The sequence below is a fragment of the Anomaloglossus baeobatrachus genome, chromosome 9 (genome assembly GCF_048569485.1).
Source record: "Anomaloglossus baeobatrachus isolate aAnoBae1 chromosome 9, aAnoBae1.hap1, whole genome shotgun sequence".
Classification (NCBI taxonomy): Eukaryota; Metazoa; Chordata; class Amphibia; order Anura; family Aromobatidae; genus Anomaloglossus; species Anomaloglossus baeobatrachus.
In genome coordinates this window covers 156,297,966-156,317,812 of record NC_134361.1, presented here as the reverse complement: position 1 = coordinate 156,317,812, position 19,847 = coordinate 156,297,966, and the positions used below count along the sequence as shown (strand labels likewise).

Genomic DNA, 19,847 nt, shown 5'->3' with positions numbered 1-19,847 from the left:
GGGTACAGTGTGTGAGGGGCGTGGCCCGGTTAACTATGCAAAGCGGTTTCCATAGTTACCCAATGTGTACCATGGTTACCAGCGTACGCCGGCTCCAGCACACGTGTGCCGGGAGCCGGGGTAAGCTAGTAACCATGGTACACATCAGGTAACTATTCAAAGCGACAGTGCTGGTTCATTTTTTGTTTGTTGGTCTCCTGCTGTGCAGCACGCATCGGCGTGTTTAACAGCGGAGACCAACGATCTGAATGTGCAGGGAGCCGGCATACGGTGGTAACCATTGTACACAATCGGGTAATTAAGCAAAGTGGTTTCCATGGTTACCCGATGTGTACCATGGTTACCAGCATACGCCGGCTCCGGTGTGGGCTCCTGGGATTGCAGCAGTCACTTGTGAGTCGGAGTTGCGTGTGGGTTCGGGGAATGTGTGCAGGGGGCCGGGCCGAGAAGCCAATGCGACGGTTGTCACTGTAACAACGTCATTTTGGAGCAAGACAGACAGACAGAATAAGGCAATTAGAGATAGAGATAGTGCGAGAGAGAGATATTATAATATAATGAATGTGTGTATGTATGTGTTCTGTCCCCACTTAAAGGCGCATAGTGATGGAATGGCGTGAGAATCTTACCTTCGTTTTTCCTATAGGTAAGGCAGACATGACCAGAGCACTCCAGAGTTAAGCATGCACATGCCGAGATAAAACAATGGTGATTTATTTTCTCCAAAGGTTAAAGACATGCAGGAGTACAGCGGTCCAAGTACCTGGCATTGTGGTTCTCTTGTGATGCTTGTTTCTGGAGCCACTAAGGTCAGAAGACTTCGCTTCTAGCAGCTCAAATAAGGGATGTGATTCTCACACTCTCTGGATGGTAACTGAATATGCCAGGAAGTGATGTAAGAGGAGCAGCAGACACTCCCATGGGCTGGACAAAAGAAACAGAGGAGCCGAAAGGTCTGACCAGTAGATGGCAGCAGAGACGAGCATGAAAAACATTAAATAACAGTTTTAACTAAAACAAATAGGAACAGCACACTCCCCGTCTGAAATTCACTTTGGGGATTTCACTATTGAGTTCATAATACAACCTGAAAGGAAAGGCATGTTAAATGCAAAACAAACTCAATTGAGTCCAAAACAAGAAGGATGGCTCAAAGTTCAGGTCCGGTAGCATTCATCCCGGAGAGACGCTCTCTATGGGCAACAGCAGAACAAGTTAGTGGATTGGCCTTGCAAAGGTCTTTGTCTCACCTTTCCTGATGACCTTTAGCTCCACCTTCCGAACATTGCCGTCCTGGCTAGGCAGTATCCTAGTAATCAATCCCATAGGCCAGTCGATCCTTTCTGTGGTCTGGTCTTTCATGAGGACTAGGTCTCCATCTTTGAGGTTCGGCTTGGGATGTCGCCACTTCTTTCTTCCATGAAGAATGGTGAGGTATTCCTTCCTCCATCGGTTCCAGAAGTAGTCAGCCAAGTATTGAACCCGTTTCCAGTGTTTTTGATAAGTGTTCGCGTGGGTGAACTCTCCGCTGGGCATTACCGCGTTGTCAGTTTTTTGGGTAATAAGAATAGTAGGAGTCAATATGGTTGCTGTTTCTGGATCCATGGTCACCGGCACAAGGGGTCTTAAATTGATAATGGCTGAGACTTCATCTAAAAGAGTGACTAGAGTCTCATGTGTGAGTCTTGAGGAATTGACATCCATTAGCATGGAGTTCAAGATATTGCGTGAAATCCCGATCATCCTCTCCCAGGAGCCTCCCATGTGAGAACTGTGAGGGGGATTGAAGATCCAGGTGCAACCTTTCTCTGCCAGCTGATCTTGGATAGGCTTGGTGTCGATGTTCAGTTCTCTACATGCACCGACGAAGTTGATTCCACGGTCAGACCTCAGCTGTTTCACTGATCCTCTGATGGCAAGGAACCTTCTCAAGGCGTTGATTAGGCTGGAGGTGTCCATGGACTCTAACACCTCAATGTGAACGGCTCGAACACTCATGCAGGTGAATAACACAGCCCACCGCTTACCGTTTGCTTGGCCGCCGCGAGTTCTTCATGTGGAGACCATCCATGGTCCGAAAATATCTAGGCCCACGTAGGTGGAAGGTGGCTCTGTAGAAAGTCTGTCTGTAGGCAAGTCAGCCATTTGTTGGTACAGTTGTTTTCCTCTCTCTTTACGACAGTGCACACAATCGTGTAGTAATTGTGCTACACGTCTCTTCATCCCAATAATCCAGAGACCTGCAGACCGTAAAGCGCCCTCTGTAATTTGCCTGCCTTGGTGTTCAGTCTTTTCATGGTGGTGTCGGATCAGCAAGACTGAAACATGGTGTTTGTTGGGAATGATGAGAGGATTTTGTTCTGCAACGCCAAGATGAGCCTGGATCAAACAACCACCAACTCTCAGTAAGCCGAAACTGTCGATAACTCGGTTTAAATTGGCGAGAGGGCTTCTTAATGGAATCTGCTGTTTGTTGTATAAACACTTCCATTCTACGGCGAATTCACTCTGTTGGAGGTGGGGTATTATGAGGGACTCGCTATGGGAGATGTCCTCAGCAGAAAGGGGTTTGTGGCAGACATGCCAGCGATGACAGTCTTTGTTTTTAAGGTCCGTACGATAGCATCTGGCGATATGCACTAACCTAGCGACAGTCCTGACGAGCCTCATCCAGCTGGAGAAACGTTCAAAACGTTGGCAACCGAGGTTGGAAGTTTTTTCTGCACTGGTGGCCAGTTGACTTCAGCTCGGACATCTGGATCATTGTCTGGATCTAGGATGCTGAAGGCTTCCTGGACACCTTCTTCTGTCTCAGCAGGAACTCTGGACCTATAAGCCAAGAAGAGTTAGCAAAAGAACTTATAGACTTAGGTCTAGTTGCGCGATATGCTGGATTTAGTTCGGTTGGTACAGGTTCTGCTAGGTTGTTGCAGACTTCCTTTTCCATAAAGGCAACGCTGTGTTCTCTCATTTCAGGTTTGCTGTTCATAGAACGCTGAAGAGAGTTAAATCTGGTCTGAGCTTGATCTCGGTTGTTTAGGAGTCTTACCCTGGTAGATCGGAAGGGTAATTGAGAGACCCAGTTGTTGGTTTTGTCTTTAGAAAACTCACAGCCCATTATTTCGATGAATTCTCTGTCTTCTACTGACAAGGCTACTTTATCATTGTCCTTGGTTGTGAGAAAGACTGATCTTCCCAAGTTGTCGATATGCAGAGAGGAAGCGATGTCAGGTAGCTGTATGGTGTCTGGAGACTTCTTTTTCACTCCATAGTGATGAGCACATGGCTTTAGGCAGGTTGTGCGCCCATCTCCATGCACGTAAGTCTTGAAGAAATCAATTTCTGATCGATCAACACACACATTTCCTATGACAACCCATCCCAAGTCCAGTCTCTAGGCGTATGGTGCATAGTCAGGCCTATTACACTGTTGTCGCACCTTGTGTACCCTTAGATTGTCTCTGCCGAGCAGGAGTAGAATCTCTGCGTTATTGTCCAAAGGTGGGATAACACTAGCAAGGTGTCTCAGATGTGGTTGATGAAATGCAGCTTCTGGGGTAGGAATTTCATTCCTGTGGCTGGGTAGTTGGTCACATTCAAGGAGCGTTGGTAGAGGTATTTCAGTCTTCCCATTGATAGGAGAAGCAATGAATCCCTGGGCTCTTCTGCCGCTAGTCTCTATGCGACCCGAGCAGGTGTTCAAGGTGTAGGGTTCTGACGATCCATTAATTCTGAAGGCTTCAAAAGAATTTGGTTCCTGCCAGTGACCTGTTGCTTTGGTCGTCTATGATGGCATACACCTTCATTGCCTTTTCTGGATGTCCCTCGGGATAAACATTGATGAGGCATATTCGGGCACAACATTTCTGCATTTGGCCCTCTCCACATACCTCTGAGCATGAGCAGGAGACGGCTGTGGTGGTGTCAATCTGATTCTTGGACTTCCCGCCATGACTTGGAGTGGGAGCGGTGGTGACTGCAGCCGGTGTGTCTCTAGCTATCTGGGTTGGGTGCATGGCTGAAACGTGTTTTTCACTATGACACTCCTCACATTTGACGATGGATTTACAGTCCTTGGCCATGTGCTCAAGTGATGCGCAGCATTTGAAACAGATCCCAAGCTCTGTGAGGACTTTCTTGCGCTCCTGTAGGGTTTTGGATCTAAACCCTATGCACTTGTTCAGTGAGTGCGTTTTTTTTATGGATGGGACATTCTTGATTGAAAGACTTATCTCGTGATGAGATGGTGTACTGTTTATCTGTAGGTACTGCAGGTAGCTGGTAGCTCAGTCTTCCTAAAGCCTGCTTTACACAAGATGATAGATTGTGCGACAGCACAATCGATCGTACCCGCCCCCGTCGTTTTGCATCACGGGCAATTAGTTGCCCATGGCGCACAAACTCGTTTACCCTCCGTCACACATACTTAGCTTCCGGACGACCTCAATGTGGGCGACGAACGTCCACTTCCTGGAGTGGGCGGAACATTCGGCGTCACATGGCAGGTGGCCAATAGAAGCGGAGGGGCGGAGATGAGCGGGATGTAAACATCCCGCCCACCTCCTTCCTTCCATTAAGCCGTCGGGTGCCGCGGGAGGCAGGTAAAGCTGCTGTTCATCGTTCCTGTGGTGTCACACGGAGCAACGTGTGATGCCACGTCAACGATGAACAACCTCCGCCATTTTAATTAAACAATTGTATGAAACCTAGCGACGAGAACACGACTCACGATTTGTGAGCGTTACTGCGTCACTAGGAGGTGTCACACGAGACGATGTCGTGCGGTATGCCGGATGTGAGTCACGAAAACCGTGACCCCGACGACATATCGCACAATCTATCGCCTCGTGTAAAGCCCGCTTAACACTCAGTGTTCTTAATGTCTCTGCGTTTGTGTATGGCACCTTCATACCTTGATGATGATGTTATTGCAGCTTCCGAAGCGTTGAACTCTAGGAAGTCGAGGCTGGGGTCGTTCCCAAATAGGAACAGCACAGTATGTGTATGTATGTGTGTATGTCCGGGATTGGCATCTGCACCGTGGCAGCTACAGCCACAACATTTTGCACACTCACACTTCTGGACCCAGAGAGTGTCACAGGCTATGTTGTGACGCAAAATTTTAACCCCGCGCGTTCCAATTTACCAATCAATTTTGCCCCTATCTACATAATGGGGAAAAAGTGAAACGAAAAGTGTATCCGCACCGTCGCATTTACAATCACGAAATTTTGCACAGACACCTCATGTGACCCAGTGAACGTCGTAGACTATGTTTTGAAAGGAAAATTTAACCCCACGCTTTAAAGTTACTCTCCAAAAAACATGTCTCCATTAAAGTAAATAGAGCCTGGAACTACAGGTTATTAGTAGGAGCTGTGATTGGTTGCTATAGGAACAAAAGACATTCATAGTATAAGAAGCTTATATGTGAGGTAATAAGATGTTGGTGGGGAGACGGGCAAAGAGAGAGACAGACGGGCATAAGAGACAGACGGGCAAAGAGACAGACGGGCAAAGAGACAGACGGGCAAAGAGACAGACAGAGCACATTACTTGGCCAATTTAGTTAAATCTGTGTGTAATATCTGTGGTGTTGAAATATATGTCGTGAAATACTTCTATTAGCTTAGTTTTTGCCTTTTAATAATTTCATATATATATATATATATATATATATATATATATATATATATATATATATATATATATATATATATATATATATATATATATATATATATATATATATATATATATATATATATATACACAGTTAGGTCCAGAAATATTTGGACAGTGACACAATTATCGCGAGTTGGGCTCTGCATGCCACCACATTGGATTTGAAATGAAATCTCTACAACAGAATTCAAGTGCAGATTGTAATGTTTAATTTGAAGGTTTGAACAAAAATATCTGATAGAAATTGTAGGAATTGTACACATTTCTTTACAAACACTCCACATTTTAGGAGGTCAAAAGTAATTGGACAAATAAACCAAACCCAAACAAAATATTTTTATTTTCAATATTTTGTTGCGAATCCTTTGGAGGCAATCACTGCCTTAAGTCTGGAACCCATGGACATCACCAAACGCTGGGTTTCCTCCTTCTTAATGCTTTGCCAGGCTTTAACAGCCACAGCCTTCAGGTCTTGCTTGTTTGTGGGTCTTTCCGTCTTAAGTCTGGATTTGAGCAAGTGAAATGCATGCTCAATTGGGTTAAGATCTGGTGATTGACTTGGCCAATGCAGAATGTTCCACTTTTTTGCACTCATGAACTCCTGGGTAGCTTTGGCTGTATGCTTGGGGTCATTGTCCATCTGTACTATGAAGCGCCGTCCGATCAACTTTGCGGCATTTGGCTGAATCTGGGCTGAAAGTATATCCCGGTACACTTCAGAATTCATCCGGCTACTCTTGTCTGCTGTTATGTCATCAATAAACACAAGTGACCCAGTGCCATTGAAAGCCATGCATGCCCATGCCATCACGTTGCCTCCACCATGTTTTACAGAGGATGTGGTGTGCCTTGGATGATGTGCCGTTCCCTTTCTTCTCCAAACTTTTTTCTTCCCATCATTCTGGTACAGGTTGATCTTTGTCTCATCTGTCCATAGAATACTTTTCCAGAACTGAGCTGGCTTCATGAGGTGTTTTTCAGCAAATTTAACTCTGGCCTGTCTATTTTTGGAATTGATGAATGGTTTGCATCTAGATGTGAACCCTTTGTATTTACTTTCATGGAGTCTTCTCTTTACTGTTGACTTAGAGACAGATACACCTACTTCACTGAGAGTGTTCTGGACTTCAGTTGATGTTGTGAACGGGTTCTTCTTCACCAAAGAAAGTATGCGGCGATCACCCACCACTGTTGTCATCCGTGGACGCCCAGGCCTTTTTGAGTTCCCAAGCTCACCAGTCAATTCCTTTTTTCTCAGAATGTACCCGACTGTTGATTTTGCTACTCCAAGCATGTCTGCTATCTCTCTGATCGATTTTTTTTCTTTTTTTTCAGCCTCAGGATGTTCTGCTTCACCTCAATTGAGAGTTCCTTAGACCGCATGTTGTCTGCTCACAGCAACAGCTTCCAAATGCAAAACCACACACCTGTAATCAACCCCAGACCTTTTAACTACTTCATTGATTACAGGTTAACGAGGGAGACACCTTCAGAGTTAATTGCAGCCCTTAGAGTCCCTTGTCCAATTACTTTTGGTCCCTTGAAAAAGAGGAGGCTATGCATTACAGAGCTATGATTCCTAAACCCTTTCTCCGATTTGGATGTGAAAACTCTCATATTGCAGCTGGGAGTGTGCACTTTCAGCCCATATTATATATATAATTGTATTTCTGAACATGTTTTTGTAAACAGCTAAAATAACAAAACTTGTGTCACTGTCCAAATATTTCTGGACCTAACTGTGTATATATATATATATATATATATATATATATATATATATATATATATATATATATATATATATATATATATATATATATATATATATATATATATATATATATATATATATATATATATATATATATATATATATATATATATATATATATATATATATATACAGCTCTGGCAAAAATTAAGAGATTTTTCCCTATATATTTTTTTTAGTACAACGGAAATTGTTCTTTCATTCCATAAACTGCTGACATGTCTCTTAATTTCCAAGCAAACATTTTTGTATTTATTTTCTGACAATATTAGTTTATAAAATAAAACAACAATTTACATTTTACTCTAAAATATACCTATAGAGAAAAATCAGAAAAACTGAAAAAAAATTAAACAATGACGCAGCAATCCGCAGTATTTTTGATTTTCAGCGCAGATAAAGCGGAAAACTACGGGCTGCCAACCCCATCTGCCTGGCTTTACCTTGGCTGGTGAACGAAATACATGGAATCCCATTAATTTGTTTTTAAATTATTTTAAAAAAAAAAATGCGTGGGCTCTCGCCTTATTTTGATCATGAGTTAGGTAAAAAGAGGCAGCTAGAGGCTGGGATTTTCAGTGTGGTAAGGCCCAAGCGGTCTGGGCCACCTATGCTATAAACTGCAGCCACCACTGGAAATGGCGCATTGTTTCTTAGTGCCATTTCCAGGTGCTTTACCCGGCTCGTCCAGCGGCCCTGATGGCGGTGGCATGCTTGGTAATAAAGGGGTTAATACCAGCTTTGTATTCTCAGCTGGTACTAAGCCCGAAATTCATGATGTCACGCCAAATTAGACATGGCCACTATGAATTTCTAGTCAAATAAAAAAACACACCCCACAAAAAAAAAGTAGAATTTTTATTAGAAATAAAAAAAAATTGAGACTCCATCTTTATTATAAAAAAAAACTTAATCCCATGTAGTTCACAGGTAGAGCATTGTCAGCTCTGCTTCATCACTGTAAAGACAGGCGTCTCTACAGAGCGAGAAGCAGAGAGAGCAAGGTCAGCACTACTTCCACGATCTGCACAGAGCGAGAAGCATTCTGCCAGTGAGGGTATGATTCCACTTGTATTTCGCATTGGTATCAGCCGGAAAGGCCTGATGCTCTCCGGACACGAGCGCTTCAGCTGCATAGAAATACATGCATCCAACCTGTTCCTGTCAGGAGATTGTGCACCGTGCTGCCGAAGATACCGATGCGACACTCGCATACTGATAGTCAAGGTTCAATTGAGTCCATGGCAGCCATAGACTCAGGTGAACCCTGACTTCACCACAAACACAGCCGAAGACTGCCAAGTGACGAGCAGTGCAGAGAATACCCTCGGAGGTTAACAGGACCTTCCATGACATCATAGCCATTTGACCAGTCTGTAATCCAGTGTCTGTACAACATTCACACCAGACTGGTCACATGGCTATGATGTCATGGAAGGTCAGTGGTGGTTATCCGCGGGCCCAGCAATGATCGGACGCGGAAACAGAAGCGGCAGGGAGACAGAATCTGCAGGACGCGTCGTGGGACCTGTAAGCATAATGACAATGTTTATTATTAACTATATTCTTGTATAGACCCCCTGCCCCATCCCATAACTGTACAGTCCGAGCTCGGACGCAACTCGAACTTTACAAAACGTTCGGGCGAGTCTCCCGAACACGAGCATTGTGGGTGGTGGTGGGGGCGGGGGGGGGGGGGGTTCGCCCATCACTAGTCATTGCATTTTAAAAGAAAGGTGGTGACAAAAAAAAAAACCCTTAATTTTGGCATTTGGAATTTTTTTCTCGCCACGCCATGTACCGATCGGATTCACTGATTTTATATTTCGATAGATCGGGCATTTCTGAACACTGATACCAGCTGTTTTATTTCCAATTTGAACTTTTAGTTTTTATTTCCTTCTCCGGTATCCTGTAAAACATGCCCTTTTTTATTTAAAATATTGTGCTGCGACGCCATTGTTGCTGTTGGCGGTGCGTACGTATTCCCACAATAATGATGTCTTCAATAAAATGGCCCCCAAGTACGTGCATGCGCATACCGTGATCTCTGGGGCTATGTTATTGAAGACACTGAAGAGAAGACTATGAGCAGCAGGGGCGCGTGCACAAATGTAAAAAGAAAAAAAAAAATCTGAGCACTCACTGATGCCGCTCATAGTCTTCTCCACAGTGTCCTCAATAACCCCTTAACGACCGCGGGCCGTAAAATTACGTCCTAAATGACATAATCTTACTGTCCGCGGTCCTCCGGCGGCAGCATGCCGCGATCGGCACACATCTCAGCTGATTTTCACAGCTGAGATGTGTGCCTGCTAGGCACGAGCAGAATCGTTATCTGCTCGTGCCGATTAACCCCTTATATGGCGCTGTCAATACATGACAGCGCCATTATAAGCGCGATCGCGGTAAAGTTTTACTTACCGCCGAAACCGGAAGTCACGTGACGCGATCACGTGACTCCCGATAGTTGTCATGGTAGTACAGGGTCATGTGATGACTCCTGTACTACACATGAATTGGTTTCACTTTCGCTGTGCCCGGGGCACAGCAAAAGAGAAAGACAGCGTATCTGCTGTTTACAGCCTTCCAGCTGTGATCAGCAGATACTGCAGAGCGATCGGAATGCTGATCGCAATAGCCCCCTAGGGGGACTAGTAAAATAAAAAAAAAAAGTAAAAAAATAAGTTTTAAAAAATTAAAAAAAAACAAAAAAACCTAAAAGTTCAAATCACCCCCCATTCGCCCCATTGAAAATTAAAGGGTTAAAAAAATAAAAAATATACACACATTTGGTATCGCCGCGTTCAGAAACGCCCGATCTATCAAAATATAAAATCAATTAATCTGATCAGTAAACGGCGTAGCGGCAAAAAAATTCCAAACGCCAAAACAACGTTTTTTTGTCGCCACAACTTTTGCGCAAAATGCAATAAGAGGCGATCAAAACGTAGCATCTGCGCAAAAATGGTACCGTTAAAAACGTCAGCTCGAGACGCAAAAAATAAGCCGTCATTGAGCCTAAGATCCCGAAAAATGAGAACGCTACGGGTCACGGAATATGGCGTAAAACGTGCGCCACTTTTTTCGGACAAACGTCCGATTTTTTTTTAACCCCTTATATAAAAGTAAACCTATACATGTTTGGTGTCTACGAACTCGCACTGACCTGAGGCATCACACCCACACATCAGTTTTACCATATAGTGAACACAGTGAATAAAATATCTCAAAAACCATAGTGCTATCGCACTTTTTTTGCAATTTTTCAGCATTTGGAATTTTTTTGCCATTTTCTAGTACACAATATGGTAAAACTGATGGTTTCATTTAAAAGTACAGCTCGTTCCGCAAAAAATGAGCCCTCACATGACCATATTGACTGAAAAATAAAAAAGTTACGTCTCTCAGAAAAAGAATGGCGAAAAAAAAAAACGGAAAGCGAAAAATCGGCCGGTCGTGAAAGGGATAATATGGTGCTGGAAATCACAGTACGCACATGGGCGGACTCTGGTGCCATTTCAATGAAGACATCATCATTGTAGCAATGCTTACGCACCGCGAATAGCGATGTAGCACAAACGTCAAATAAAGAAAAGGTGGCATGCCATAGAGATCACAGGAGGAGGAATTTACTGCGAGGACCCGACTCACAAAGTACCGCCCTGCTGCACACATCAAAGGTGCAGTACATTTCTGGAACTTTGATTACAAATATTTCTGCAATCAAGCATCCCATCTTTCAATAAAGGCATGCTTGGATTCAGCATCCTAGTGCCAGTAAGGCACTGCTTTTACTTCATAAAGCAAAATTCTGGTGGTTGGTTCCCTTTAACATCTGCACCACTATATTCTTTCAATGCTCGAGTCGAAGTTCCACTTGGCTTCAAGAGTCATCAGAACAATGGAAACTTGTAATGAGGAAGACAACAAAACCTCGTTAAGGTATAAGGCAACCCCCCACATAAAACAATGGGGGTTTTTTTGGTGGGGGGAGGGGGGTGTAAATAAATACTTACAGTAATCAAAGTTTTCCTGCAGGTACTTCCAGGGGCTACATTTTTTAAGAGATTTTCTTGGACAGATGCATTAAGTTTTTCTTCAAGAACTGGAAGAGCTACCATACCATCAACAAATTTCTGTGCACAATAGCGACCATCTAGAATGCCTGCTTTCTCCAAATACTCTCTGTAATAAAAGCACAGAACAGAGCAAAATGTGTGACTCAGAATTAAGAAAATGAACAATATTAGCAGAATATAAGCTACTGTAGAAACAACAGTCACAAAATTGAAGTCCTGGTCATTGGCTGTGCTAAAAAGGGACACAGTACATGAAAACAAGAGATCAGGAATTGAAAATTCTTTTCCAAGCATAGCCAAGCTCTTGATATTGCAACGTATTGATAAAGATAAAGAAAAAAAGGGAGCCAGCACAATCTGAAATTGGCATGCATCATATAAAATGTGCAAATTCAGATTTATTCCAACTGTACTACAATAAAAAATGAGATTTTTACCAAATAATTGATCAATTCTTTGAGCCACCCCTGCCAACGTCACGGCAAATCTCAATAGGGGGGTCCTACACTATATTATGTATTTCATGTGCCATGCGGCCTCCTAGATAAAGTTAAAAGCAGAACCATAATGGAGTACACATACCTGTAACCTGTATATAACCGCTTCTATGTTGCAAAAGAGGCAATTATGGATAGAGGCCAGCCCAGGTCCCAGCATGTGGAGCAAGCTCTACACATACCAGGACTATATCAGAACTGACCCTCCCAGTGCCAGACAGCAACCATTGATAAAAGGCGGACCAGATCCAAGTATGGTGCTTAATTAGCAATGCCTGTGGAAAGGGGTGAGGCAACTGAATGTGAACAGCTACCAACAGAAGAACCAAAATCAGGCGTGTAATAGCATGGTGGAGGTCGGCCACCAGAAAATTGTAGCAGAACTACAGTCATAACAAAGAAAAAAAAAAGGAAGGGAGCCAGCACGATCTGAAATTGGCATGTATCATATAAAAGGTGCAAATTCACAGATTTATTCCAACTGTACTACAATAAAAAAATGAGATTTTTATCAAATAATTGATCAATTCTTTGAGCCACCCCTGCCAACGTTACGGCAAATCTCAATAGGGGGGTCCTACACTATATTATGTATTTCATGTGCCATGCGGCCTCCTTTCCACAGGCATGCTAATTAACCACCATACTTGGATCTGGTCCGCCTTTATCAATGGTTGCGGTCTGGCACTGGGAGGGTAAGTTCTGATATAGTCCTGGTATGTGTAGAGCTTGCTCCACATGCTGGGACCTGGGCTGGCCTCTATCCACAATTGCCTCTTTTGCAACATAGAAACGGTTATATACAGGTTACAGGTATGTGTGCTGCATTATGGTTCTGCTTTTAACTTTATCTAGGAGGCCGCATGTCACATGAAATACATAATATAGTGTAGGACCCCCCTATTGAGATTTGCCGTGACGTTGGCAGGGGTGGCTCAAAGAATTGATTAATACATACGAGATGAGGGAACTACTGCCCCCGCAAGATATCAATTCAACTCACTGCTGAGGAAAGAGAGATGTGCCCATGAATTTATTTGTGCCAATCTTGCAATATTTTGGTATGACCATCTTACCAGACATGCTCATTTCACTTGGCAGCCCCTTATTATGGGGTCATCTATCTATATACTAGATGATTGCTATCAGCACCTTGAACAATTTATACTATTAATCTGTATTACCAGATTATGTGCCATTATGTGTCTCCATTATAACATGGCCCGTATAACTGACTAAAAATGGCTTTACACACTGCAACATCGCAAACGACATCGCTGTAACGTCACCGGTTTTGTGACGTAATAGCGACCTCCCCAGCGACATTGCAGTGTGTGAAACACATCAGCGACCTGGCCCCTGCTGTGAAGTTGCTGATCGCTACAAATCGTTCAGGAACATTCTTTGGTCCATTGTTTCCCGCTGTGCAGCATGATCGCTAGAAAGTTTCAGTGTGTAAAGGGGACTTAAAACACTGGAAACGAGTGATGTGTCACAATATCTGTCAATCACTATTCTCTGTCAGTCGGTCTCTCCCTCTCGGTCTCTATTCTCTCTCTGCCGGTCCGTCACTATCTCTGTCCCTCTCTCACAGTCTGTCGGTCATTTTCCCCTCCTCTCTCATACTCACCGATCCCCGGCGCGGCGCTGCACGGCATTCACACTGCTGCGGCGGCTTTTACTATTTTGAAAAAGCCGGCCGCTCATTAAACAATTTCGTATTCCCTACTTTCCCCGCCCACAGGCGCCTATGATAGGTTGCAGTGAGACACGCCCCCACGCTGAGTGACAGGTGTCTCACTGCACCCAATAACAGCAGCCGGTGGGCAGGTCTATACTATGCAGTGAAATAAATAATTAAATAATTTAAAAAACCGGCGTGCGGTCCCCCCCAATTTTAAAACCAGCCAGATAAAGCCATACGGCTGAAGGCTGGTATTCTCAGGATGGGGAGCTCCACGTTATGGGGAGCCCCCCAGCCTAACAATATCAGTCAGCAACCGCCCAGAATTGCCGCATACATTAGATGCGACAGTTCTGGGACTGTACCCGGCTGTTCCCGATTTGCCCTGGTGCGTTGGCAAATCGGGGTAATAAGGAGTTATTGCCAGCCCATAGCTGCCCTAGATTAATCATGTCAGGTGTCTCCCCGAGAAACCTTCCATGATTAATCTGTAAATTACAATAAATAAACACACACCTGAAAAATCATTTATTAGAAATAAAAAAACACAAACAAATTCCCTCATCACCAATTTAATCAGCCCCAAAAAGCCCTCCATGTCCGGCGTAATCCACGGACCTCCAGTGTCGCTTCCAGCTCAGCTGCATGCAGGTGACAGGAGCAGCAGAAGACACCGCCGCTCCTGTCACCTCCACGCAGCTAATGAAGGGAATAGCGCGATCAGCTGAGCTGTCACTGAGGTTACCCGCTGTCACTGGATCCAGCGGTGGATGCAGCGGTGGCCGCGGGTAACAGTGACAGCTCAGCTGATCGCGCTACTCACCGCCACTCCGGTCAGCTCCACGCAGCAACTGAGGTGAGTAGCGCGATCAGCTGAGCTGTCACTGAGGTTACCCGCGGCCACCGCTGCATCCACCGCTGGATCCAGTGACAGCGGGTAACCTCAGTGACAGCTCAGCTGATCGCGCTATTCCCTTCATTAGCTGCGTGGAGGTGACAGGAGCGGCGGTGTCTTCTGCTGCTCCTATCACCTCCATGCAGCAGAGCTGGATGCGACGCTGGAGGTCCGTGGATTACGCCGGACATGGAAGGCTGTTTGGCGCTGATTAAATTTGTGATGAGGGAATTTGTTTGTGTTTTTTTATTTCTAATAAATGATTTTTCAGGTGTGTGTTTATTTACTGTAATTTACAGATTAATCATGGAAGGTATCTCGGGGAGACGCCTGACATGATTAATCTAGGACTTATTGGCAGCTATGGGCTGCCAATAACTCCTTATTACCCCGATTTGCCAACACACCAGGGCAAATCGGGAACAGCCGGGTACAGTCCCAGAACTGTTGCATCTAATGTATGCGGCAATTCTGGGCGGCTGCTGACTGATATTGTTAGGCTGGGGGGCTCCCCATAACGTGGAGCTACCCATCCTGAGAATACCAGCCTTCAGCCGTATGGCTTTATCTGGCTGGTTTTAAAATTGGGGGGGACCGCACGCCGGTTTTTTAAATTATTTAATTATTTATTTCACTGCACAGTATAGACCCGCCCACCGGCTGCTGTGATTGGGTGCAGTGAGACACCTGTCACTCAGCGTGGGGGCGTGTCTCACTGCAACCAATCATAGGCGCCTGTGGGCAGGGAAAGTAGGGAATACGAAATTGTTTAATGAGCGGCCGGCTTTTTCAAAATAGTAAAAGCCGCCGCAGCAGTGTGAATGCCGTGCAGTGCTGCGCCTGGGATCGGGGATCGGCGAGTATGAGAGAGGAGGGGAAAATGACCGACAGACTGTGAGAGAGGGACAGAGATAGTGATGGACCGACAGAGAGAGAATAGAGACCGAGAGGGAGAGACCGACTGACAGAGAATAGTGATTGACAGATATTGTGACACATCACTCGTTTCCAGTGTTTGACTAGCTAGGTCGTTCTGCAGGTCCAGATCGCTGTTGCGTCGTTGGCCAGGTTTGCCTGTTTGACAGCTCACCAGAGACTCACCAGAGACTTTGTAGCGATCCCGGCCAGGTTGGGATCGCTGGTGGGATCGCTGAAAGTCTCAGTGTGTAAGGGGCCTTAACACTGCCCCCTGCTGACTTCTGCTGGGACTCCTTTCCTCTGTACTATCTGATAAAGTTTCAGATCCACAGTGGCATAGGTTTACTTTGTAGTGCGGAGGTGCCGCAAATGAGCTTTTGATACATTCATTCAAGTGATATGCCGGCTTAGTGTCGCTCCTGTGGAGCGATACGTCACATCCGGACGGCAGATACGCCCCCCTTTTCCCTCTAATCTATACTGATAGGCTACTAATCCCTGTGAGCTAGTAAATCATATACACACTGGCCTCGGACATGTGACCCAGAAGGGCACCATCGCCGATTGGTCTCAGCATACTGTCAATCATACAGCCTTAGCAAGGAGGGCGGTACTGTGTACCTCACTTCCGCATGCGGGAGGTTTAAATAATCTCCCTTTGCTGACTTGGCATACGTGACACAGGGACGAAATTAGACTCTACATCTATCCACATAGGACATCCAGCTCCCTGCGGTATAGATGTGCTTCGGCGCTCGGGACCACTGCGTCCTTGCAGGTTGAGCTTTGCTCTGGAGCAGACTCTGGTAGGGCTTTACACCATTAGGTGTTCTTTTTCCCTTTCAGGGACTGCTATTGCCACCATCTATAGCTTCTCTTCCTTACCTGTCTAGGATTTGAAGTCTGGCAGGAAGATCACTACAGTGATCACGTCCATCCCTCTTTTTATCCCCTAGGCTACAGCAGTGTTTACTGCAACACTCTGCCATCAATCTGGATCGCATTTGAAAAGGACCTGTTTTTACAGGTACATATCAGATGGTCCTCCTATGTACCCCAGATACAATTATGTTCAATACTGGACTATGAATGTTTTTTTGTTTCCATGTAGGAATATATACTGAGTGTACACTGTTGCACTATTGTCAAATTTTTACTGCAAGAAATTGGAACCCTATGCATTTCTTACAGGTAATTTCTGTTTTTTAGAGCCTGCAGACCTCTGAGACCATATATTGAAGTATATATTCATTAATGAATTAGTTTTTATTCATGCAGGATTGTCTGCTGTTCTATTTCTGTCCCTGAATCGGATATCAACCCACTTGCAACTATTGCACAATAAGGGTAGGAATGCTTCTCTTTATTTGGAGATTAGATGTCCTGTATTTTGAATATTAAAAATTATCTATTCCATAGGTGGTTCATAATCTCATATTAACAACCTTCTGACTACAACAAAAGATCAACTAATGCTGTATGAATTATAAGGTACTTAATTTGTCCCTCTCACCCTCCCCCCTTCCCCTTCCCCCGCCAATACCCCCCACCCCCCACACACTGCTAGTGGCTGGTATTTCTACTAAATTTCCTGTCTGCTTCATTTAGAGGCAGATGTGTGATTTGGATGATCTGTTTCAAACTAACGAATCCAAACAAGTGAATATTACACGACTCATCAAAAATCTACCCTAGTGGTTTCAATATTGCCCCATTGACAACTATTATCGTCACGTGAGTCATTTATCCAAGAGTATTCAAATAATATAAAATTCTTTTCTATCTACCCATATCATTAACACTGATAGACACCTCGTTGTCTCTCTTCTCCACTTACAGGTGTCTTCCAGCTACCCCTGATGATCCCCCAGCATTGCGTTAGGTGGGGGAGAAACGCGTCGGGAGAGCCTAGGGCGACAGCTTATTTTAGCCGGTCCCCCTGAGCTCCACCTAACAATCACATCTAACCTTCTGACTGGAGACTCTAGTCTAGTCAGGAACCAACTAATAACGCTACTATTTGTTTTTTTGTTTGGTTCGTCCTTGCACTTATTCACCTGGTCTTCTTGGTGGTGGACAATTGTTGGTCAGAGATAGGGACAGAGAGGGTCAGCCAACTGGAACGGGGGGCGCTCTAAAAATTACAGCACCCTCCGTGGTCAGGAAGGGTGAGCAGAGGCTGCCAGATTTGTAACATTTACCTGTGGCAACCTGTCTATCGCTATGACCTCCTCACGCTGAGCTATCTCTTGCTAACATTCACTAGCACTGTCTTGTCTTCTATGTTGTTTTGGAGAGAGACACTTTGTGTCCTGTTTTAATTACCTAAATTAAAGATTATTATTTTAGAGGTATTGTTTTTGTGGTTTTTGCTGACACCATACCTCGCTACTTTATCTATAGTGGTTTCATCTAAATTTATGGCGGGCTTCCTGTCAGGACCCATCGACACTACCAGGTGGCTAGATGATGCAGATGAAGTCTTTTCTGACAAGCTAACCGATAGTCAAGGGACTGGGAAAGTTAGCCTTAGGAATTTATTCTCAGAGTTACTCGATACATATAAACTGAATATCAAATCATGGTGGGAGGTGCAGTCCTTAGAAGGCTATATTAAGCAAAGGATTGTACCACGGGGTCTTAGAATCAACCTGATCCCAGCGGAACGATCGAGAACCGAGAAACTCATTAAGAGATGGGAGGAAGAACTAATTCCTCCATCAGGTTTATGACCATCCTTCTTGAAGAAGAAAAAGTAACTCTAGAGAATAGATCCATAGCTTTACAAAACATTAGGAAAGAAGCACTTAAATTGAAGGGGGACCCGGAGTTCACCACTAAAGAGGCAGCGTTACAGCTAGCAGTTGATAAATATCAGCAAAATATCAAGACCAGAAAGCACAAACATTTCCTTAGTGATCTGGGAGACTTTTCCGACACTAAGGAGACAACCTCCCTGCATACTGCACCCCTGGTGGATGTTTCCTCGTCAGCTTGTTCAGATTCTGAATCTCAGGGTGTGATACCAATGTGATATGACTGAAAGAATGTGTGATTAGATAGGAATCATAAAAGATAGGAGTGATCCCAGATATTATTTGACCTATCAATAATTCAGTATCAAAGAGATGTCCTTTGGAAGGCAGATATGATGACCAAAGAATACATGTCACAGGTTTTTGAAGCAGTTTCAAGATAATGAGGACAGTTCCACTTACCGGAAACTTGTGGTTGGCTTAAAGACAGGTTTAAGGAAGCTTGCATATGAAATTTACGGCTCATTGCAATATTTCACTAACACTATGGTCAAACTGTGGTCGGCCAGTTGTCAACTGGCAGGATGTGCAGGAAATGTGCAGGAAGCTGCCGGTGCCCACTGTAGTTTGTGGTCAAGTTACATGAACATGACTCAGCTGTCACATGCTGGTGACCATTTACACCCAACCTACAACGTTTTCCTATAAAAATTACACCGGACTCGCTTAATGTTAGGGAAACCTTCCAGGACATTGAAGTGTACGTACGCACTGTTCCTGTGATGCAAGATGCCATGTTGATTCCTTATCATTAACTCGAGTTCCCTCCGATGTGAAAGGATTGCTACAACATAACGGTAATGTTGATGCATATTTCTGTTATTGTATAAGTTTCTATGACTATAGTTCTAAATGCCTATGTACCATTAACTATTCATGTGCTATTAAAATAAATAGTATCTTGCTATAAAGAATATTAGTATTCGTGCCTGATTAGGATATCAGTGAGCGCTTCGTAAGTACGGGCTTTCAGCCCCCTTTTTAGTAGAATTTAGCAAGACATAAATTGGCGTAGTCGGCAGGATTACTTCTATTAGAAGTAATTTAACGAATTTTTGTAATTTAGAAGTTAAAAACATATATTTGGCAAATTTCCAGATATTTTTCAATCTTTTTGCATAGTGTCAAAATGTTCAGAAAACGTAAGGATAATGTTAAGGAGGTTGTTGTGGAGATCCCCGGCTGGACTGAGGCTCCCTACAATCTTATAGCACATGAATTAGTCAATTGTGGATTGGCAGAACAATGGCAGAATAAGCTCAAGGGTAGTGAGATTACAGATGTTGTTAATGTACTCAGTAGTGTCCCTGTGAAAGCAGGTGATGTAGTGTCTTTAGGACGGCGCATCTGGATTTTGGCAAGTGCATATCGCGAGATGCATGAGCGTAATCTAAAGATGCAGAAGAAATGTTCCCAAATGGAACAAAAGATGATAGAATTAGGTGGCCAGAAAACAGTTCTGGAATGTAATACCAGACTGTTGAAGGATAAATTGG

At 44.1% G+C, this 19,847-nt stretch overlaps 2 long non-coding RNA genes across 2 annotated transcripts in view; one reads left to right on the top strand and one right to left on the bottom strand.

Annotated features, from left to right (window-relative positions):
• Positions 1 to 11,484: 11,484 nt before the first annotated feature.
• LOC142250587 (uncharacterized) overlaps positions 11,485 to 19,847 on the bottom strand; it is a 45,837-nt gene continuing 37,474 nt past the window's right edge. The window contains exon 3 of the long non-coding RNA XR_012725229.1: positions 11,485 to 11,647. This is a non-coding gene — a long non-coding RNA (uncharacterized LOC142250587). The remainder of the gene's footprint in view (positions 11,648 to 19,847) is intronic.
• Positions 16,255 to 17,409, top strand: LOC142250586 (uncharacterized). Its single transcript, XR_012725228.1, has 7 exons — positions 16,255 to 16,341; positions 16,492 to 16,562; positions 16,647 to 16,726; positions 16,814 to 16,882; positions 16,955 to 17,026; positions 17,144 to 17,269; positions 17,375 to 17,409. It is a non-coding gene; the product is annotated as an uncharacterized LOC142250586 (long non-coding RNA).